Source organism: Natator depressus, chromosome 4 (assembly GCF_965152275.1).
Source record: "Natator depressus isolate rNatDep1 chromosome 4, rNatDep2.hap1, whole genome shotgun sequence".
In the NCBI taxonomy this organism is placed as follows: domain Eukaryota; kingdom Metazoa; phylum Chordata; order Testudines; family Cheloniidae; genus Natator; species Natator depressus.
In genome coordinates this window covers 8,077,436-8,101,749 of record NC_134237.1, presented here as the reverse complement: position 1 = coordinate 8,101,749, position 24,314 = coordinate 8,077,436, and the positions used below count along the sequence as shown (strand labels likewise).

Genomic DNA, 24,314 nt, shown 5'->3' with positions numbered 1-24,314 from the left:
AAGGTATTTAGGTGCCTAGCTCTGGGCCTCAGCTCCTAATCAGGCACCTAAGTCAAATGGCCAAACTATCCAAAGATCTTTTTGAAAATTTGGCCTCTTAGGTGTCTAAAATGGTTGTTACTGGGTACGGAGCTCTTCGAGTGTTTCCAGCGCTCTTGATTTTATTGCAAGTCTTATGATATCTGGTGTTTCTCTTAAAGGCCCAGCTCCTGGAATCAGGTGATTATGTGAGCATCTCAGCTTTCATTTAACAATAATAATGTTCTAGCCCTCCTGGCTGTGGGGAGAAGCTTGAAAAATTGACCCCTCAAGACTCAAATTCTAGACAGCAAATAAAAAGAAGCCAGTATTGATTATTTTTAAATCACATAATTTTCAAGTTGACTTTATGGACCTGACTAGTGATTTTTTTTTTGAGTGCTTAGTTTTGGCAATGTATTATTATTTTTTTAAAATCTGGCCCTGTCTAACCATATGGCTAATTGGGTGGCAACTGCATTTATGCAAACAGGAAGGATGGTTTTGTGGATAAGGTACTGGCTGGAACTCAGGGGACAGGAGTTTAATTCCTGGCTCTGCCACAGACTGCCTGTGTGACCTCGGGCAAATCATTTAATACCTTTGTGTCTCAGTCCCTCGTCTGTAAAATGGGGTCAACAGCACTTTCATTCTCCCAACCTTTGTCTGTTGCATATGTTCCCTTGTAAATTCTTCTAGATGAGAACTGTCTCTTGTTACGTGTATATACAGCACTTAGCACAACTGGGTCCCAATCTCAGCTGGGGCCTGTACACACTGCCGTAATAAAGAGATAACAGTCAAAAAATTATCTAAGATTCATCATTTTTCTGGGGATCACTGTTTGAGTGATTCCAAGTCATCCCATTCCAGAGTATGGAGTCATGTACAAATCACATTTACTTCAACTATTTATTCTACCCTCTTGCACATGGGAGGGAAGATCTTCGGTTACAATACCAGCATTTTATAATCCCTCTGTAGGTAACAGGGTGACTTGCCCTGACTACAGGATGAGCCCCCTCTCCCCCTTCCAATATAAAAGGAGCGGGAAGTTGCAGTAAAAGGGGGAAGGCCCAGGACACTGCCCTTATATCTGTAGCTACTTTAGGGAGAAAGGTTTCAGAGTAGCAGCTGTGTTAGTCTGTATCCACAAAAAGAACAGGAGGACTTGTGGCACCTTAGAGACTAACAAATTTATTAGCACATAAGCTTTTGTGGGCTAAAGCCCACTTCATCAGATGTATAGAATGGAACATATAGTAAGAAGATATATATATGTATATACAGAGCAGGTGGAAGTTGCCACACAAACTGTAAGAGGCTAATTAATTAAGATGAGCTATTATCAGCAGGAGAAAAAAAGTTTGTATTTTTACACATATTGAATCTATTTCCCTAAGTTAAGTGTCCTCACACCTTCTTGTCAACTGTCTAAATGGGCCATCTTGATTATCGCTACAAAATTACCTGTCCCACCAATGTTTATTGCCAAGCAGGCTTGTATGGGACTCAGTTCGACTCCTTTCTATGCTGATCAACATGGAGACAGCAGTAGAAGGGGAACAACACAAAGAGCTCTTCGTTCATGGCCTGCAGCTCTCCAAGCCCCTACTGGCCTATGGCTTAGTCCTTGCTTTATAGCAGCTGGAGAAATGGGATGAAAGAGCCACCCCTTTTCCGATGCTTTTTTTTTTTTTTTTTGGTGTGTCAGGTAAGTAAAGTCTGTTCCATTAGCTATAAATGATGCAACAGGCAGGCACACTGGTAGGTAAGAGGTCTGCAATGAGCATGATGAGAAGGTCAGTATTGTATTGACCGCAAGCGGCCTGGGTCTCAGCTTGCATTGCTGAGCCCTGGTGTCATGCTAAATTAGGTCTCTCATGAAACCATGACCCTCTTTCTCCAGTTCCGCTAGCTATATATTTTCCACACTTCTCAAGGCTGAATTTTTTCACCTTCCCCATCCCCACCATGATATGTCATTAGCATTTCCTGTAGCAACTGATCAGCAGCTAATTGAAACGGATCCTTCTTGACTTTTTTTTTTCCAGGGAATTTTCATTCCATTAGCTCTCTGGATCTGCATGAATGTAAGTAAATTATGTCTAGCGATATAATTAGAATCTTTATAGATTAGTATACCTGATTACTTCTGCTTGGCAGTTTCTATTACCCCATCCCAGATCAACAGCAGTTTCTGAAATGTCACAGTATCCAGTTCCCAATCACTGCTTTAAAGGACAACATAGAGGATATGCTTTCCACAGTACCAGGCACTTACATTTAGAAGTGCTTTGGGGAAGGCACAACTACTCACTTCTACTTTTAGTATGTGTGGTCACTTCTTACAGAAGTTTACAAATTTAGGTAACTAAATGAAACATGAACTCTTCTGAAAATCTGTTTTTGCAAAATCACTTGATATATTATTTAACCATGTCTAACCATGTTTAGAGCCTGGTAGAAGACTCACTTTATTGTTTTTATTTAACAGCGTGTAGCAAACAGGTACACAATTAAAATGCAAAACTAAAAAAAATAAAAAGTGGCTTTTTTAAAGGGTACTGGGCCTCACAGCTCTCATTAAAGTCAAGTAGCTATTTATTGAAGTGCCTAATATGGAGTTAGTAGCCCATGTTTGAATATTCGGTCACATAATTAGAAAATGAAATGTTGAGTGTACACAGTTTTCGTATGACTTTTTGGATAAGTTTGCAGACAAGTTTTAGCAGGAGATTGTAGAAAAATATGCTGCACTTGTATCTGAGAACTAGTCTCTGATCATGGAGTTGAAGATCATACTATAATGTACAGATGCAAGGGACAGAGTTAAGGTTATGAGAATGCAGCTTTAAAGCCGGGCCAAATTCTCACATCCTTAGTGGAACACTGGGATCTAAAACTGACCCCCTGATTATTTTAGGAGCCTGGTGCCTCACAGTTAGCTAGTCTGGATGGTAACATTGCCTTAATTGGTGACTTCTTCAATCTTCTATGATTGGTTGCATTCATACACATTCATACACATGAACAGCCTTAACTATAAGGTGTTGGATGGGGGAGGAATTTGGGACTTGAGAGCTTGAAACACAAAGGAATTTAACCCTTTCTCTTGAGTGCTATTTTACACTGAAGGAAGAGCAAAGTTGCTTGTGTCATTTTGCCTTATTCATTTGCTAGGCTCTCCTCATGCCAGCACTATGACATTTCCAGTCTGAATATATCAAGCATGTAGTTTTCAGTCTCAGGAGCTGTATGCAGCATGTCTCTGCAACTACGGGTCACGTTTCTTGTAGGTCAGCTTTGAGATAATATCTGGCACCCTTTGGCTCTCATTGTTTTCCTGGGTGAGGGATGTTTTTCATTCTGGCTGCTGTAAGGGTCCCTGCTGACTCTAACCAGATATTAATTGACATTTCTGATGCATTTCAGAAGAGAGAGACCGTACAAAAGGTTGATCTAGCTCATAACTATTTTGAACAACATGCTATATGGTATTTCAGAATCATTTCTGAAACCTGCATTTCATTGGGAAGTGAGATAATAGACGTGACCAAAACAGCCTCTGAGGTTCTCAGGTAGTGTAAATTGGCATAACTTCATTGAAGTCAATAGAATTATGGCGATTTACACCAGCTGATTTATTGTGATTTACACCTGGCCTTGACTATCTGCCTCTATGTATTTATATTCCCCTCTGTCATCAGTGGATTTTTATCTTCTTTTCATGAATTGCAGGAGTGTTGTCTTATCCCCTTTTCACAGATGGGGAACTGAAGTACAGAGCCGAAGTGACTTGACCAAGGTCACAGACTGAGCCTGTGGCAGAACTGATAATTGAACCCCCAGTTTTCTGAGTCCCAGTCCAACACCTTAACCACAAGACCATTGTTTCTTGTCTGTGTGCTCTCTCTTGAGCCTTATTTAGTCAAGTGTTATTTATGCCACAGTATTGTTAATCCTTTTAACATTCCAAGTAAAATGAAGGCTGTCAGTGAATCTCCATTGTTCACAAGCATGAGACAGGAATCTATTTGATCATTGCTTTTAGTGATCTCCTTAACTAAAGGCAGTAGATTAGTTAATTTAGTAGTCTTAATATTCCCTTGTTAGGCAGTGACAGTGAGTTCATATACGTAAGATTCGCTGATGCCTCATGGAAAATCTTAAAATATTTTTAAGAGCAGATCCTGCAGTCCTGTGAAACCAAAACTCCCAGTGGGAGATTATCCTGTATCACCTCTGAAGGCAGCGTTTTCGAGTCCCTTCTGGTTGTGCCTCATGTATGTTCTCTGTATTACATCTAGGGATTCTTGTGTGAAAACATGATCTTTATGACAGATCTTCAGCTAGTGTAATTGATTGCAATGGAGCTATGCTGAGCTACACCAGTATAGCATCCAGCCCATACTCCCATACCAAAGTGTCTGAGCTCCAGCCAAGGACCAGCACCCAGTTTTGCAAGGTTCTGCACAAACACAGAACAAAAAGATAGTCCCTGCCCCAAGAAGCATGTGGCTGATTGACCAGTTCCTTAGCTAGTAATTCAGCAGTGTCCCACTTACGCCTGTTTCCACCAGCTGAGCATCTGGCCCTGGGTTTGGGATATAAACAAAGTTGTCTGCAAATCGATTCAGAATATTGATTAATGTTTACAGTGGGAAAGCAGCCTTTAAAGGGTCACGTCAAAGCTGGCAAACCTACGGTTTGGCGTGTGCGTGTGTGTGCGTGTGTGTGTGTGTGTGATCCCTCTGTCATGCACATCCCATTCCTCCATGCTGAGGACTGCACCTGTTTCCCTTCAGTGTAGGCAGGTGGGACAATACCGACACATGCCCACTTGAACCCCTGTGATCGCACCCTGACCTCGTAGCCTGGATCTGTTGCTGTTTCCAAAAGGAGAAAGGGAGTAGCAGAGTATCTGGTATCTTCCTAATGTTGCAGCTCTCCTACTAGTGGATGGATCAGAACTAAGTTTAAACAGGGTACTGGACCAGGTCCTCAGCTGTTGGAAACGGGGGAAGCTCCATTAATTTAAATGGACCTTTCCCATCTGTCTTGGATGGTTTAGACACAACAAGCCCTGCGTCTTGGCTGGGGGTTAGACTTGATGACCCTTGTGGTCCCTTTTAACCCTGTGACTCTGTGATTTACATCAGCTGAGGTTCTGGCCTGTTAGATCTATTAGGAAGTGAAAGAAAAATTATAAACACAAATGAACAATAGTTTAATGAGTGGTTCTTAAAAACTTTCCCAGACAAATCCCAAACTATATCTCCATTCCCACCAGAAAGTCAGGGTGTGGTCCTGATTCTCACCAGCTGAGAAAGTGGATGATATGGTCTCTCTTGCCTATAGTGTCAACTGGGCATCTCAGTAACGTCTGAGCAACTTTTCCTCCCATCCACTCATACCTGACAGCCTGAACGAAAGGGTGACCTTCAAGATACTTTATATCTTGCTTCTGAAGCACATGAAAGATCTGCTGTGCCTGCTAATCCTCGGGTTCCGCAATAAATAGAAAGGACTCTGCTTCTTTAACTGAAGTTATTTACTGCTGGCAGTAAGGGCCACAATGATACTCAGTTTTTCAAGATGATCTTCCCAAATGTGTACTTCTCCTGTGGGAATGAAAAGCCTTAATCTGTCTTTGGATGTTTGCTGCAAAGTCCGCACAGCCCCCAAATGCCCATGTGCATCTGAGCACAATGTGTGTCCCTCTGTATAATTGTCAGTCTTCAGGGGTGTGTGTGTGTGTGTTTTTTTCTCTCCATGCCTTTCTCTTCTATGTAGCTTGTGCTCTTCTGTAATCTTGTTGCTAGCTTAGCACTGGGTTTCTGCTTAGATATATTCCTTGTACCTCTTCTACAAAGATTCACACTTTCTTGACTTGAAAAAAATAAGTCTTTCAACCACTTTGCTTTGTTATGGAAATTCTATTTACCTGGCATTTTCTCAGTCAAAAGTAATACACCTCTCTCTCCTCCTTTCAAATTGCAGCGCTCTTCAACTCTCTCTGTCTCCAGAGAGCTCGTCTCTATATTCAGGTGACTCTCCCTCTGAGGAGAGCATAAGAGTTGCTATGAAGAAGTTCTCACTCTGCAAAAGTAAGTCTATTTGGTTTGCCCTTTATCTCTATTCTGCCAGTTTTTCTGCTCAGGAAATCCCACGAGTAACAAAAATGCAAATTTAGAGCAAGATCCTGCTGTCCTCATGCTGAGTAATTCCAAACTCTACAGGTGGACTCATAGGAACGTCTCCTCAACTCTTGTAAACACAGTGACACTGGGGAGTCTGTTCTGTTCCACTGAAATCAATGGGGCTATCAAGAAAGACACCACACAGAGTGGGTGGCAGAATCTGGCCACAGTCGCTGTAAATGGGAAAGATTTTTTTTTTCCCCTTGGCAACATTGTGGAGTCATAAGCAAAGACTGACACTGGTCTAACTTGGAATCCGAAACTTTTTTTAAATTTTGTTTTTGACTTCACCTCCTAGCCCAAACGTAGATGGCCTTACTAGACTAGATGCCAGTAGTAGGCCTTTAAAGGGTTGGCTTTAGCCAACTTGCTACATTCTCCATGGATAAAATCCACTCCAGGACTGTCTTGGGCTTTTTGCTTGCAGAGGAGTTGAGTTAAATTAAACTTCGTTTTGGATGAGGATTTCCATGGTCTTCTGGATTCCATGAGAATGACCACCTAAGGTTCTGACCTTTGCCCTCTGTATTGTAGTCAACTCAAGCCACATTTAGCCAAAGTCTTGCGTTAGAGGAGATTTGGGGTGTCCATATGACATGCCCCAGAAATTTATAATGAGTGCTTGGTCACCAAACACAACTAAGTGCCTAGGATAACGTGCCCTTAAAACGTTTCCAGATAATGAGAGCAAGAATGGGGGTGGCCAGTCAGTAAGCATGATATAATTGATACCCTGGTGTCAAATTAAAGATACCTGATGTCACTTATTGACTGGCTTCCCCAATCCTTGAAGGCGGAGAGAATTAGCTGATACAGTGAGGAAAGAAAAGGTAAGATTTATTCTCTATGACTCATTTGAAATGAAGACCCAAGATTTAGTCTCTTAATGATATTCCACCATGAGCTCAACAAGTTTGTGACTTCTTTGAAGTATCCACTTTCAGCATCATTAATTACATAAAAGTTCATCAAGCTGTATTTCAGTGATATTTTCTCAGCTTGTCAGAAATATGTGAGGGGTGTGTGTGTGTGAGGGTTGGGTGTGTGTGTATGTGTGCAAACATCAGACTTCTAAAGCTCAGTAAATAGCACAAAGGGAACAGGAAACTGTCTTAGCAAAGCACCCAGCGATCCCCCTCTGCAAAGTTGTAGTAGTAGCCAGGCAAGGTACTAACAAACTTCAACAGGACTTTTATTTTTTAAAGTGGAAACCTCTTTTCCAAGCTGCTGCTGCACCCTCAGTCGCTCTCCCTCAGCCTCTTCAACTCCGCCCCCCTCCTTCCTGTTTCCTGTCCTTTCAGACTCCCAGCAGCCAGTGCTCCCAATTCTAATAATTACAAGCAATGTCTAAACACCACAAAGGTGACTTTCCAGCTGGTGGAGATGCAGTGTAGCATTCTTCCTTTCCTTGAGATATAGCTCTATGCCACAGTGGTCTGGGTCACGTACTGGGGGCAAGGTGTCTGGGATACTGTTTCACTGCCAACCCTAAACTTAGGCACTGAAATCAAGTGCCTGATTCTCAGAGCACCTTGAACTCCCACTAAAGTCAAGAGGACTTGTGGGAGCTCAGAAACTCTGAATATTAGTGTATCCAGCTTTAGGCACCTGAGTTTGAGGATGTTGGCCACTAACTTTGACTGAGGACCTGGTCCAAAGCCCAATGGAAATCTTTCTGTTGCTTTTGATGGGCTTTATCAATCTCCACACAACTCTTAGAAAAAAACAATGGTTAATTTCTGTGCAACCTTCTTGTTTGGGTAAACAAATATAATGTCCCTAGGCTCTTTAGGGATCAGTCACATCTTCCACACCGTGGTGCAGGTTAACAAGGCCAGCCACCTTTAGCCCTCACTCAGGCCAGTAAATGTCACTTATCAAAGGTTAAGGTACATTTCCCAAGGCAGCTGATGACCCCATTCTAAACACTGTTAATCCATTTTTCTCTGAAATTATAAATGGCATTTTACAAACCAGCTTAAGGTGCACTCAGGAGCAGAGATGTTCTTACTGGTGATGACCATCCTGTACTCCATCACTAAGTGGTCAGCTCATCTACCTTAACCTTTGTGCAACTGATCGACTGATGCTGGCATGTATAATAAGGCATTGCAAAGGCAACCCCCCTGCCCCCCGCAGACCGAAATATAATAAGGGATGGGAGGGAGGCTGGCAGGAGCATATCCAGAGCCTCATTGCAATCTGCCAATTGCCAGGTGATTGGACGGTGTCTGGGGATCATTACCAGATGGTGTAAGTTAAAGTAGCCTCTTGGCTGCTGTAACCTGTGCTGGGACTCCAGCTGTTTAGGACAAGAAGCTGGGATGTGCAGCAGGCTCCCTGATGGCCTGCCCAGTTCAGCCCTGGATGGAGCAGATCTTTACACATAATCAAATTAGAGACTAGATTCCCTTGATTGCTATATATCCTGAACCGCAGCAGGTGACCCTTTTATGGGAATGCATTTAACTGTGTTTGTAATCGTAAGAGTCCCCATTAGTATTACATACACTGGGTGCCATTAAGAACTGGACACTTCCCTTTTTCAGCTGCATTTCCCCCTTTTTAAAGAGAGGGAATTCTGCAGTTGCTGCATAAAGGCAAGTCGTGCCCACAGCAGTACCAATCATCTGTGCATCTCAAAGGCTCTGACCGGGGTGCAGGCTCTGGGGTGGGGTAGGGGATGAGGAGTTTGGGGTTCAGGAGGCTGGGATCGAGGGATTTGGAGGCAAGGATGGGGATCAGGGCTGGGGCAGGGGTTTGGGGTGTGGGGGGGTGAGGGCTCCGGCTGGGGGTGCAGGCTCTGGGGTGGGGCTGGGAATGAGAGGTTTGGGCTGCAGGAGGGGGCTCTGGGCTGGGACTGAGGGGTTTGGAGGGCGGGAGGGGGATCAGGGCTGGGGCAGAGGTTGAGGCAAGGGGAGAGGCTCAGGGGTGCAGGCTCTGGGCAGCGCTTACCTAAAGTGGCTCCCGTGCCCTCTCCGGCTCCTAAGCAGAGGTATGGCCAGACTGTTCTGCATGCTGCCCCTTCCGCAGGCACAGCCCCTGCAGCTCCCATTGGCTGTGGTTCCTGGCTGATGGGAGCTGTGGGGGCGGTGCTTCGGGCAGGGGAAGCATTCAGCGTAATGCCCCCTGGCTGCCCCTATGCATAGGAGCCAGAGCAGGGCCATGCGGCTGCTTCCAGGAGTCGCGTGGAGCAGCCACTGACCCTGCTCCTCGGCTGAAGCGCTGGAGTGGGTCAAGCCCCAGACACGGCTCCCTAGCGGGAGCTCAAGGACCAAATGAAAACGGCCCAGCCCTGCCTTAGATCAGGAGCTCTTTCAGGCAGAGACTTTGGCCCTGTACAAACAAAAGATGACATGATTCTGACTGAGCCTTCTGCATGGTACTTCATAATTCAAAAGAATTAATTATTTTGCCTTGGGTAAGTCACTTTGCCTCTCTGTCCTTCGGTTTCCCGTCCTCCACTTTGTCTTGTCTATTTGGATGGTAAGTTTTTCTGACAGAAATTGACTCTTGCTTCCTGTGTATACAACACCCAGCACAATGGGGCACCAATCTCTGTTGCGACTTCTACAAATAACAGATCATAATTTACAAGGATGCACGCAGTTTGTGGAACAGATTAATTTCTAAACAATTAATGTTTTCCACAGAATATCCTAGTTTTCTTCGTGTGTATCCACTGATTAATATGCACCGTTAAATTATACCATCTCTTCATTCCCCCATTCCCCATGCAGTCACCCTGATGCAGCCTGAACATAACTTGCATTGTCCTTTGTTTCATCATTTTCCTATTAACATCTGTCTTATGACAGCCAGCCTCAGGCTGGAACCAAATGCCCTCCATCTTTTTTTTTTTTACTGTTCTCCTGAGATGGGCTGCCTTGAGCCCATGCTTTCTAGGACCTCAAGGCCTGGGTCACCTTCAAATACTGAAAAAATAAACAGTTTCACATCCCATCTGCCCCATTAAGATAAATTTGTAGATCTAAGTCCAGTCCTTCCAGTTGTTTGCAGGAAAATTACTCTGGAGCTGCGGATCTAGCAGCAGGTGCCTCTACAGATTGAGTTAAAAGACCACTTCTATCAGCAAGAGTCCTAAAACTCCATCCATGGTCCAGCCACCAGAGGGAGACAGAGCCACACTATGCTAGCATAGGTCCTTCTAGACCACTTAATTCATAAATGATGAAGTTATCCTATTTCACTCTACCTTTCAGCAGAGATTGGGGTCAGAGAGAGGGGTGTATCCTGGGAGACCTACAGCTTTAGGACTATTCACTGTTAAGGACCAGATCCTGATCCCCTTACTCATGAAGCACTTTGCCGCACAGGTAAGCCTATTGAAGTCAATGGGACCAGTCATGGAGAGAAGTGATACTAAATATAAGTAAGGGTGGGAAGATTTGGCCCTAAATTATTTCTGTGTCCAGTGCCCAGGTGAGCTAGACTGCGGGTGCCTGCTATGCAGGTGTCCCCTGCTCAGGGACTAACTAGGAGCTGGTTACAACCGTGCTTGTACTCACCTGAGCACAGAGACTTTACACGATGAGCACCTGTTTGCCACTCCAAAGGGGACAGAGTGGAATGGCTGGAGGGAGCTGCCCTCACAAGCCTGCACCACTCACTGGAGGTGGTTAGCCAGGTTGCATGGGTATAGCATGGGTATAAGGGTATAGCAGCAGCATTGCTCTCTGAGTGCCAGGTTGCTCCAGGGGTGTAGAATTCCTCCTTCTGGAGCAGAGCAGTGATATATTGGTCCCAACGTGGGCCAGTAACAGCCATTATTATTAGCCCTCTAAAGGCAGTAGCCAAGATTCAGGCCCTACGTCTAGGTGCTGTAGACAAGGTATGAAACTCTTCCTGACACAATGACTTGCAGACAAAACAAACGAAGGACAGGAGGGGAAACTGAGGCACATAAAAGTGAAGTGATTCACCAAGGGTCAAACAGCAAGTCAGACTTGGGAGTAGAACGACGTCAGAACAGCCATATTAGGTCCAATGGTCCATCTAGCCCAGTATCCTGTCTTCCAACAGAGGTCAGTGCCTGATTCTTCAGAGGGAATGAACAGAACAGGGCAACTGTGTGATCCTTCCCCTGTTGTCCACTCCCTATTTCTGGCAGTCAGAGACCTAGGAACACCGAGAGCATGGGGTTGTGTCCCTGACCATCTTGGCTAATAGCCATTGATGGAGCTATCTGCCATGAATTTACCTAGTTCTTTTTTGAACCCACTCAAACTTCTGGCCTTCACAACGTCCCTTGGCAACGAGTTCCACAGCTCGACGGTGCGTTGGTGAAGAAGTACTTTCTTCTGTTTGTTTTAAACCTGCTGACTATTAATTTCATCGGGTGACCCTCTGGTTCTTGTGTTTTGTGAAGTGGTAATAACACTTCCTAATTCACTTTCTCCACACCATGATTTTACAGACCTCCATCGTATTCTCCTCCCACTTAATTGTCTCTTTGCTAAGCTGACACCCAGTCCTTTTAACCTCTCTTATGGAAACTATCCCATAACCCTAATTGTTTTTTCAGATACATCTGAAAAAATAAATCTGTTAGTCTTTAAGGTGCCACCAGACTCCTTGTTGTTTTTGTGGATACAGACTAACACGGCTACCCCCGATACCTAATTATTTTTGTTGCCCTTCTCTGTACTTTTTCCAATTCTGCTATCCCTTTTGAGATGGGGTGACCAGGATTGTATGCATTATTCAAGATGTGGGTGCACCTTGGATTTACATTATGGCATTATGACTGTCATATATATAAAGGGAAGGGTAACAACCTTCCTGAATACAGTACTATAAAATCCCTCCTGGCCAGAGGCACAAAATCCTTTTACCTGTAAAGGGTTAAGAAGCTCAGGTAACCTGGCTGGCACCTGACCGAAAGGACCAATAAGGGGACAAGATATTTTCAAATCTGGGGCGGGGGGAAAGGTTTTGTCTGTCTGTTCTGTGTGCTTGCCGGAGAGAGATCAAGAAAGCAAGCAATCCAGCTCCATTCGAATTATTGCTAGCAAGGAAATGCGTTAGTTTACTTTTGTTTTGGCTTATGATTTTCTCTGTGCTGAGAGGAAGGTGTATTCCTGGTTTTCTTTTTGTAACTTTAAAATTTTTTGCCGAGAGGGAAATCCTCTGTGTTTTAAATCTGATTGCCCTGTGAGATTAGCTTGCCTTCTAATTTTACAGAGGTGCTTCTTTTACCATTTTTCTTTGTAATAAAGTTCTGTTTCTTTTAAGAGTCTGACTGATTTCTCTATTGTCCTAAGACCCAGGGGTTTGGGTCTGTGATCACTTTGTAACCAATTGGTTAGGATATTATTCTCAAGCCTCCCCAGGAAAGGGGGTGTAAGGGCTTGGGGGGGATATTTTGGGGGAATAGGAACTCCAAGTGGTCCTTTCCCTGATACTTTGTTAAATCACTTGGTGGTGGCAGCGTACCCTCCAAGGGCAAAGAGTTTGTGCCTTGGGGAAGTTTTACCCTAAGCTAGTAGAAATAAGCTTAGGGGGTCTTTCATGCGGGTCCCCACATCTGTACCGCAGAGTTCAGAGTGGGGAGGGAACGCTGACAATGACATTTTCTGATTTATCTGTCCTTTTGCCAGTGGTTCCTAACATTCTGTTTGCTTTTTTGACTGCTGCTGCACGTTAAGCAAGTATTTTCAGAGAACTATCCACAATGACTCTAAGATCTTTCCTGAGTGGTAACAGCTAATTTAGACCCCATCATTTTGAATGTACAGTTGGGATTATGTTTTCCAATGTGCATTACTTTGCATTTATCAACATTGAATTTCATCTGCCATTTTGTTGCTCAGTCATCCAGTTTTGTGAGATCCCTTTTAACTCTTCACAGTTGGCTTTGAACTTAACTATCTTGAGTAATTTAGTATTTGCAAACTTTGCTACCTCACTGTTTACCCCTTTTTCCAGATCATTTATAAATGTGCTGAATTACCTCTCTCCAGTGTGAAAACTGACCATTTATTCCTACCATTTGTTGCCTGTCCTCTAACCAGTTACTGATCTATGAGAGGAAACTTCCCTCTTATCCCATGACTGCTTACTTTGCTTAAGAGCCTTTGGTGAGGGACCTTGTCAAAAGCTTTCTGAAAGTCCAAGAACACTATATCCAGATGGATCACCTTCATCAATGTTTGTTTCCCCCCTCAAAGAATTCGAATGGATTGGTGAGGCATGATTTCCCTATCCAAAAGCTGTTGACTGTTCTCTAACATATTGTGTTCATCTGTGTGTCTGATAATTCTGTTCTTTAGTATAAATTCCATCCTATTTGCCTGGTACTCAAGTTAGGCTTACAGGCTTGTAATTTCCAGGTTCACCTCTGGGGCCTTTAAAAAAACAATTGGTTTTACATTGGCTATCCTCCAGTCATCTGCTAGAGAAGATGATTTAAGCAATAGGTTACATTCCATAGTTAGTGCTGCAATTTCATATCTGAGTTCCTTCAGAAGTCTTGGGTGAATACCATTTGCCCTGATGACCTGTTTAATTTATCAGTTTGTTTCAAAACTACCTCTACTGACACCTCAAGCTGGGACAGTTCCTCAGATTTCTCACCTAAAAAGAATGGCTGAGGTGTGGGGATCTCGCTGACTTCCTCTGCAGTGAAGACCAATGCAAAGAATTAATTTAGCTTCTCTACAATAGCCTTTTCTTCCCTGAGTGCTCCTGTGGCACCTTGATCATCCATGGCCCCCACTGATTCTTTGTTTGGCAGCCTTCCTGCTGCTGATGTACTTACAATAGTTAACCATTTTTTTTGTCTTTTGCTAGTTGCGCTTCAAATTTTTTCCTTGACCTGCAAAATTATACTTTTACATTTGAACCTCGGGCTCCTAGATCTCATTCCAAGCTCTCAAAGACATGCTGGAGCTCTTTATGTTGTATTTATTTATAATTTGCACATAGGGATTAGGTTTAGATGAACCTGGTTCTCTGCCTGACTGGGGAACTAGTGCATCAATGTGATCAGTGAATATGTTCAAGGAAGCTTAAATCAATTCAATTCCCCTGGGTTTAATAATAATAAAAAGTAAATAGCATTTCTCCCGTGGTTACTTTGATATATGCATTTACAAAACCACAGACAAAGAGGAAAATAACTCAAATTGCAGGTATCATGCTTTGGAATCATCTTCCCTCAGCAAGAAGTTCATTAACCTCCTGATCTAGCTGCCTCGTTGAATCACAGATCTATAAAGGAGCACTTTTTATGTAGCGCTGTTCAAAGGCAGTGAGGGGCATCCATCACTCAGTGTAATAAGCTATGCATGGTGTTTAGTGCTCGTAATCTTCTTTTGAATCTGGTAATTATGTGCTTCTATCTAGAGCTGCATGCACAGCAGTCCTGGTGGAAGCTGGTTTGTTCTTTTCACCCCCATTGATTGTGCCTCATCTTGGCTTAGCAACAAGGATGTTTGGATGCCGCCTGATCCTAATTATTTTAGTTGACCCCGATGCCAACCTCAAAATTGGCAACAGAAGTCTTTAGGAAAACAGATCTGAAAGAAGAAGGGGCAAGGGGCAAGTGAAAGCACTCCTTGGTTAACCCCTGTTGTTCAGCGAAAATTATGTTCTTTCTGACTGTCCTCTGTCCGAGAGACCAAGAAATTTTCCAAGGACAAAGAGGAGTAAGAGTTTAAGGCCAGAAAGGACCGTCAGATCAGTTAGTCTGACTTCTGTATATCGCTGTAATGGCTGGGATGTAGGCAGCTGGGCCAGTATTGTCTGCTGGGTGGAGTTCAAAGGAAGGAGTAGAGTCTAGTTACCAAGCCAAGTCAGGAAATGAGTATCAAGGTAAAGCCAGGCCAGGGTTAGAGTCAGGAGCAAGACAGGGCAAAAGATGAGGTTGAAACAGTAGCAAGCCAGAGACTGCATTATTGCTCATGAGGCTCCTTGGGGCAACTTCCTAGTTTATGTAGTTGGTGTGCTCCAATCAGGTGGCCACAGGGTTCTGTTGCTCTGGCCTCTTTAGGTGGTACTTCCCACAGTGCCTAACTCTCCAGTAGTTGTTGGATGCTGCTCCACTTGGCTCCCCAATGGGGAACGTGGAGGCGTCGGTCTCCACAACCTCACAACCCCAGGTTCTAGACCCACGGATCCTGACCGTCACAAGCCACCAACACCACCAACAGGCACACACTAAACTCAACAACCAGCATGGCAGCTTATGAAGAAACAAAAACGCATTGGGACAGAGACTTTCCAAAAGGCTCTGCACTGGAGCGGGGGGTTGAGGGGGGTGTCAGTTGCTGTGGGTGGGTGTTCTCTCCGTGTGCCACCCCAGTTCTGAGCAGAAGCTGGCCCAGCAGACCTCGATAGCACTATCCAGAAAGACCACAAATTCAGTTCAATGGTGAAGGCACTCGGCCAGGTTTATTGCCAACGAAGCACAGTATTAGTGCCGGATAGTCTCTACAGGAACACTCACACATGTATGGCCATGAGAATGGACCCAACTCAGTCAGCAGCAGGATTTTCTGCTGCCCCATAGGCTGGACAAAGGTGGCCCTCCTACCATGGTGCAAGTAGGATGGGCCGGTATGCCGTACCAGTAAGATATTTATAGCTGGGACGCTGTACCGGAAAGACACAGGAGCAGCAGAATGTGGGGCTGCCCAGCAGCCCCATGCCATCAGCTCCTCCGCTGTGGTTGTACTCAGTGATGAGCTGCCAAAATCTGAAGAACCGGCTTCACTGGCTCCGGGTCTTCGTCGGTACTTCGGCGGCACGACCTTCATTCGCTCTGGGTCTTTGGCGGCACTGAGGGACCTGCCGCCAAAGTGCCGCCGAAGTCCCACAGCGAGTGAAGGACCTGCCGCTGAAGACCCGGAGCGCCGCCGGGTGAGTAAAAAGGGATTTTCAGGGGGAGCCTCCCCAGCTGGGAGCTCAGGCGGGCTGGACAGGACGGTCCTGCGGGCCAGATGTGGCCCGCGGGCCGGAGTTTGCCCAACCCTTTAACAACCGGTTCTAAACCGGCCTCTCAATTTAACAACCGGTTCGCATGAACTGGTGCGAACCGGCTCCAGCTCACCACTGGCTGTACTGCCCCCAGCCCTGCCCCCAGCCCTTCCACACAGCTGCATCTAGCGTCTCCTGTCCGGGGTCTGTAGGCAGCCCCGCTGGAGGACAGGGCTGAGGGCAGGGCTGGGGGCGGTACCGGTACAGCCGCGCTGGACGAGCTGATGGCATGGGGCTGCCTGGCAGCCCCACGTTCTGCTTCTTTTGTCACTGTGGTTCCAGAGAGCCCTGCGGTTCAGTGGTCTCCAGTGCAGCGGGAGGAGGACAGAGCACCCGCCCCCCAGGTGGCGGGGAGGGGGAGACTGTGGGGCCCTGGACTGGGGTTGGGGTGGGGTCACATGAGGAGTCATGTGGGGGGGGTCCTCTGGGGAGGTCAGATGCCCCCCCACCCTTTAGCTGGTGCAGTGTACCATTAAGAAATGAATTCTACTCACAGCACTGCCCTCCTATGACTTCTCTTTTACACGTTGATACAAACAAGTTATGTATTACTCTCCTGACGTAGTTCGTTACTGACCCTACACCTTGTACCTGCTGGTTCGAACAAAACATCTTCATCCATCACCCTGTCCTGTCCTGCTGTCCTGGTCTTACTCGGGCTCGGTGTGTTCCTGTACCACCTCCCAGGATTGTGTTTATGCCATACCTCTATGTTGGGATGTACCCGTCCTAGCTTTCTGGAATGTGTTTATCTGAATATCCAGTACCTAGTATTTCTTAGGCGTGCCTGCGTTTTAGCAACGCTCACCGTGCCTTTGCCACGTTTATGTCCCAGACAGTGAACTTGTAAGCAAGCGTTTGCTTGAGACAGGGTCTGACTTTTGCTCATAGCCTGGTGTCTGCTGACTTTGATTCAGACCTTAGGCCTTGAACTAGCCCATGGGCTCCAGTCTCTCTATTTCTACTGCGGGTGGAGATAGGTAATTCCAACAGTTCCCAATCTGGTTTTATTCTGATTGGGAAGGTAAATCAAAATGTTAATGTTCTCCATGAAAGGAAATGGAGGCCTGGCTCTGGGGCAATTCTGCTGGGCTTCCCTTGGCCACCCATGCTGGAATCCCCAGGTGCCAGGGAGCTGTGTGGGTTCCATCGGCTCCTCACTGAAATCTAACAGTCTCAGTGGGATGTTTGCCAATTCATCAACCTCAAAAATTGTGACGGGGGGGAAAAATGTTAGAAAGGATGCCAGCTATCAGCTCTACTCAGCACCTAGAACTAGGGCCGGATTTTCAACTCTGCTCTTGTTCAGGCATTTAAACGAGGTAGGCAGATTTTTCCAGAGATCTCAGCACCAGCAGCTCCCATTGTTCTGCTACTGTTTATTCCCCACCTCAAGTTAAAATACTCAGACAGTAAAAATGGAGGAAGATCTTTTGCTAGTGCAAACTGTCATAGCTCCACTCAGTCAATGGGCCAGATCTTCAGCTGCTGGAAATTAATGTAGTTCCAATGAAATAAGTGAAGCTATGCATCTGAGGATCTGTTCCATGATGGACTCTTGTCTCTCAACACTTTGTTTTGTAGGGTTGCTTTTTACAACTTTGCCTCACAGAATGAGACCTAGTGCAAAGGAAACACATTTTGTGGTAGTAGTGACTATGCCTTTAAGGGCTGAGCTTCCCAGCCAGAGAGTCTGGAAGGGGCACTGTGATGCTGTTGGAACCAGACACTGAATAAAGCAGAGCTCTTGCAAACACCAAAAGCACCAAGTGTTCACTAAATATCACGCATTTCTCCAGAACTGGATGATAAGTCTACCTGCACTTGATCATATATAACACCAGTTGATGAAACACTCGTGTGACTGCATGGACCAACTTGTAAAGTTGTGTTTTGTTTTGTTTTTAGAAGATGAAAATGGCTGAGAACTTAAGAATTGGAAGCTACAAGTCTGCCAGTCCCAGTGATGACTGAAGCTGATGATCTTCCGAACAAAAAGAGCTCTCAAAAATGCTTGTAGCTTTTTCCATCGCTTCACATCGACACAACAGACGTTCTAGGCATCAGAGTGACACACACATTGACAATCCTGGAATCTTATAGATATAATCAGAGCCACCGAATGCACAATACAAAGTTAATAAGAGTTCGCAGCAACCGTACAGAATATAAGCTGGCAAGGCATACAAGGTCATTAACACGAATGATTGCAGCACTTCATGTACTTAAGACCTCTTAAAATGTATTGTGGGTGGGGGAAAAGTATATTTGTAGTTCATCCCCCTGTTGATTTTTATTTTATTTATTTTTTTGCCCATACAATGTTTCTGCAGTGCTCTGCTTTATTACAGGTTTAGAATGGACTGCGCATTTAACTAGATTATACCCACGATTGTCCAAATATTAATGAAATGACTCTGCATGTATACATGAATTTAAACAGAAATAATATATCTGAAAAAGAGATACCTAGACATCCAGAAGCGTGACAGCTATGCTAAATACATCTGAGAGCTCCTGGAATTCATCCAGACCTGGGAGCAGCACAGAAGGATATTGATAAAGATCTTGAAGATTGTCAAGGTGTTAACATGAAGACTCATTAACAATGTCTCATTGGGTTGAAATCGTGCATTTAGCATTTATCAGTAACGCAGAGAGTCCTCGTTCCCATTCTAAAGGCAAAATATCAATAAGGTGGAGAAAGATTCTGAATTCAGCTCAAACTTCCAATAAATGAGCCCTTGTCATTTCCTGAAAATCAGGGAGATGAAGTGATAAGTGTTGGCAGCCTGATTCCTTTGATAGTTATTTTTTCCCTTTTGGCTTAACAAAACAGCATCTCATTCTGTGAGTGTTTTTGAAATATTTTTGTTGTGGCCAAACGTGACATGTTTCAGGACTTGCAAAAAGGCTTTTCTCCTCCCCCTACCTGGGTCATTGTGAGAGTGACAGAGAATTAAAGGACTGTACCCCCGGAAGAGGGAATCACTGAGTGACCTCGCCAGAGGGCTGAGTCACGAACAAGATGCTGTGGCTCCTGCGATGAGGAGGGAGCAGCAGACCTGAGAGAGAGAGAGGGTGTAATAGTGTGCAACTCCAGGAAGGGGTGTTGGCCTCGAGCTAATGCCCAGAGTGACCAGGAGGAGGCACCAGACAACTGGTGAGTAGCACCCTGTCAGAGGAACATTGCAAAAAGCATATTATGGTTGTAACTAAAAATAATATTTAGAAAGCTGGGTGATGTTTTTTTCAGATTAACTTTCTTTTTGCCCAAACATGCAGATTTGGGTTGACCAAAACATTTGGTGAATTTGTATCAAATTCACCAGACTGATTTGGTTGAGAGTACGGTTGCCAACATTCTAATCCCTGAAAATCAAACACCCCTCTCCTGCCTCTTCCTCCGAGACCCTGCCCCTACCCCACCTCTTCCTCCCCTGCCCCACCTCGCCCCATGCTCACTTCCCCATCCCCCAGGACTCACCTGCCGCCTGCAGAGCTGGAAGGAGCTGACACCTGCACAATTGGGGCACAGTGGGGTATGGCTGGGGTCAGTCCCCACAGTGAGGGGGCTGGAGGTGGCAAAATTGGGGCACAGCAGAGCATGGGGGGCGGTCCTTGGAGCGAGGGGCTGGGGTGGAGAAACTGGGGGTGGGGAGACGCTGAAATCAATGCTACTCCAATTTACCCCAGCTGAGGAGCTGGTCCTTCATTTTTTTTAATGGTTCTGGAATATCTGATGGTGGCTTCCAGGAAAAAATATCAACTCACACAGCTTCTGCAAGCCAGCCCAATGTGCCCCTGACTGCCTTTAGTTTACACAAGCAGCAGTAAGTGTGGGCATATCGCTGATCCTTATCTGGAGTATGTGAACCCTGCAAGCCTGCAAAATTGGCCTGGATATGTTGTTTTCACAAAAAAGGTCTGCTACTTCCTTCTTCCAGCCAGACTACCACTTCTCACAGTATTTCAGCACTTCTACTTCAGGGTGGGAACAGAAGTGGTGAGATGCAAATTACTACAACCTTTCAAAGCTAACCAAACTATTAGGATTCTCAACACTAGCTGAAATCAGCTTTGGTTCCAATGTTGAGAGTAAGGCTTATGATACTGCTTAATTGGCATGACTTGCCCTTAGGGGAGCATAGGAAGGAAAACACTTAAAATAGTAACTCCTGAGTGGCCGAGGGTTTCAGAAGTTTCAGATTGCAGTTTGAGCAGCTTAGAGACATTGGGCCAGATCCTCACTGGTGTAAGCTGGTGGAGCCCCACAGACTTCTATTTTTACCAGCTGGCGGTGTTACAGTCATTCAGTGCAGTGGTGGGTCCTGGACTACCAAAGTATGACACATTGAGAAGGTGGAAAGAACTTCATATTTTTAAAATGCCGTGTCTGATGATCCACACTTATATCTGTAGGGTGAGATTGTGCCTCCCTTCCTAAGATTAGTGCTTTATTCCTTAAGCGGTCTTGTTGATTCCAGCAGGGATACGCACACATGAAGATGCAATGCCACATGAGTAATTGGACAATAAAAGGGCAGATGAATACAATGTTGATAAGTACAAAGTAATGCACACTGGGAAGAAATTAACTCCAGCTATATATGCAAAACGATGGGGTCTAAATTAGCAGCTACCACTCAAAAAGATGTTGGCATCATCTCTGAAAACATCTGTTCAATGTGCAATGGCAGTCATAAAAGCTAACAATGTTCAGAAGCATTAGGGAAGGAATAGATAATAAGACAGAAAATATCATAAGGCCACTGTATCCATCCATGATACGCCCACACCTGGAATACTGGGTGCACATTTGGTCACCCCATCTCAAAGATATATTAGAATTGTAATAGGTGCAGAGAAAGGCAGCAAAAGTGATCAAGGGCCTGGGACCACTTCCATATAAGGAGAGATTTAAAAGACTTGGGCTGTTCAATTTAGAAAAGAGATGACTAAGGGGGTATATGATAGAGGACTAAAATCATCAGTAGTGCGGAGAAAGTGACCAGGGAAATATTTACCCCTTCACATAACAGAAGAACCAGGGGTCACCCAATTAAATGAATAGGCAGCAGGCTTAAACCAAATATAAGGAAGTACTTCATCACACAACACACAGTCAACCTGTGGAACTCATTGCCAGGGGATGTTGTGAAGACCAAAAGTATAACTGGATTCAAAAAAGAACTGGGTAAGTTGATGGATCTGTCCATGAATTGCTATTAGCCAAAGATGGTCAGGGATTCAGCCCCATGCTCTGAGTGGGACTAACCCTCTGAGTGCTAGAAGCTGTCTGGGTTTAACAATAAAACCCAGTCATGGCAGGATTGCCCTTCTTTGCTGCAGCTGAGATTAGACAGGGGATGGGTCACTTGATGATTGTTCTGTTCATGCCCTCTGAAGCATTTGGCACCAGCCACTGTCAGAAGACAGGACGCTAGGCTAGATGGACAATTGGCCTGGCCCAGTATGGCCATTCCTATGTTCTTATAGTTGCATGAATGAATTATGTTTTAAGAGTGATGTGCAGCAGAAGTCCAATGTGACTCTTAACGAAGCAAGTCTAATGCACTAGTTCTGCTGTATGAGGCTGCAATTCGGCTGCAGAGGAGGCAAAACAACTGATTTCTAATGATGGGCCAGTATAATTAGCTACCTCTCCCCCTGCTTTTTGCCTTTCACTTACTTGGAGCAGCAAGGGACCTGTGCTAGAGAGCCAGGAGCATTATTCCACTGAGACACAGAATCTTTTCTTTTGGCATTTTGGCTATTTTTTTAAGTGCACTTCAGACCGATCAGTGTCAGAGTTGAAGCCAGCAGTGTGGGAAAAGCTTTTCCCAGAACACCAGCAGGAATGCCAGTAGCTGTCCTGAGTTACCTGTATGGAGCCCAGTTCTGGAAACTACTTCGGGCATGTAGTACGTGACGAGGAACATACACATGTCCCTTAAATGATGTACATCTTTAAGTACCTTGGTGAATTGGGCTCAGGTCTTTGAGGCAGGGACTGTAGCTTCCCATGAGAGCAACTAAAATAAATATTTTTTTTCAGCAAAAATGTTTTGGTTTTTAGGCAAAAAACTCAAACTTTCTTTGGTTTTGAAATACGTTTTGACAAAAATGATTGGCTTTTGAAAATCAAAACCCTGTCTTTTTCTAACAGCCATACATTTTTAACAGCAATAACAAAACAATAAGTTTTGTTTGTTTGTTTTTCATTGAAAACCCAGACAATTTCAAACAATCTGAAGATTTTCATGATTTTTTTTTTTTTTTTACAATTTGGTCCAAAAGCCATTTTTCATCCAGACAAACACTTTAATCAGCTCTGCTTTGGATGCAACTGAAATATAAAATAATCCTGAAAACATTTCATTTGTGGCCATCATACTAAGGCAGGACGTGATTGCTTGCATGAGATACATGTGTATTTGAGCTTCTAGTGGGGAGATGTTGTATAGTCACATAATAAATTCTGAATGCCTGAATCATAGTTACCCTGGGTGCCCTGAGCAGCTGATATTTCATGGCCAGCTATTGCAAAGTCTGGATTTCAGACAAAGACTGGAAACATTTTGTTTATACTGTATTTACATGTCCTTCCTCTGCATCAAGTCATGCTTGCTAAAGCCATTGGACGCTCTGTATTCCTGATTCAAAGCCCTAAGAGAAAGGATGCTTTTTTTGTTTTGCTTTTTTTTTTTTTGAGCCAGATGCTCACTCTTCTTTCACATGGATCAGTGCCTTATTCCACGAGTAGTCCCACTCATTTCAGTGGGGTAGATTGTACCTTGGGTTTGCCATATGGCTTCCTCCACACCCTTTGCACACGTACCAAACCCTGGCTCAGGCAAGACCTGCTTAGATCTTGGGTTGAGCTCTTCTCCCACAGAGTGCAGCTCCTAATCTCTGCATACTTCTCCCTATGAGGAAGTAGGTGGAGAGGGGTAGGGATAGGGTTGAGCCAAGCCTCTGTCACCCTCCGTTGCTAGTCGTCATGGCTGGCCAGGCACGTTAGGGAAGTAAGCTCTGTTCTTTCAAGGGCTGTAGTAACTCAGTTGCTTCCCATCTCCTCCTGGAGCAAGAGAGAGGTGGCAACGCTTGCTGGGCAAATTCCGTCTCATGAGCAGGCCAGGGAAGGAGCAATTAGATTTTGATCTTTCCACTGAAAAGAAATTATTTTAGCAATATTTAGAAAGCTCACGGTATGTATTGTTCATTTATTCTTGTGGTTCTCAGCCAATACATGAGATTACCTTTTGAATTTTAAAGTAATATCAATTATCTTTTATTGAAATAATACTTTTCTACTCTGGGTAATGCCTCTGAGGTAGAACTGGGTGAATTTTTTTTTTTGTCAAATAGTGAATTCACGAAAAATGTGCATTTTGGGGGGACACCAAAACTATTTGAAAATTAAGTGAAATTTGGTGAATAGTTTCAGTTGATTTAAAAAAAGTGGAAACAAATTTTGAAAATCTCAAAATGGCTCAGTTAGAAAAAAATTCTAAAAATGCATCTGAAAATCTAAAAAATCTCAGTGAAAAATGTCACTTCAATAACTGTTCAAAAAAATTTTTTTTTACCTGAATGGGAGTTTGGCTTTTCCTTAATTTGGGAATTTGAGAAAGGGAAGTTAGGGTTAGATTAGTTCCAGTACTGAAAGCCATTAAAGAAGACTTGGAAGGACAGCCAGGACTCCATCTTACATCACTGTAGTATGTTATGCTGTCATTGCTCATGCCATTACTAAAGTTATCGGACATTTTTCAAAAGCTAGTCTTGGACGTCACTCAACAAATAAGGAAAGAGCATTTTAAGAAAGCCTGTCTAATTTCAGAGCCTTATTGTGCTAGTCACTGTATAGACACATAGTAAGAGATAGTTCCTGCCCCAAAGAGCTAAAAATCTTGGAATGGGATTTTCAAAAGTGATGAAGGGAGTCAGGTACTGTTAATGGGATGCTTTTTATACATTTACACACGTTTCCTTTCTCTAGTCCTGGATTTCTTGAGCCCCAAATTCAGAGTTCTATGCCACTTTCCCTGCTCTGAAACATACGTGGCCAAGACTCACTAATACAAATCT

General features: G+C 44.3%; 1 long non-coding RNA gene across 1 annotated transcript in view; it reads left to right on the top strand.

Annotated features, from left to right (window-relative positions):
• Positions 1-6,085: 6,085 nt before the first annotated feature.
• LOC141985717 (uncharacterized) overlaps positions 6,086-24,314 on the top strand; it is an 85,439-nt gene continuing 67,210 nt past the window's right edge. The window contains exon 1 of the long non-coding RNA XR_012639000.1: positions 6,086-6,128. This is a non-coding gene — a long non-coding RNA (uncharacterized LOC141985717). The remainder of the gene's footprint in view (positions 6,129-24,314) is intronic.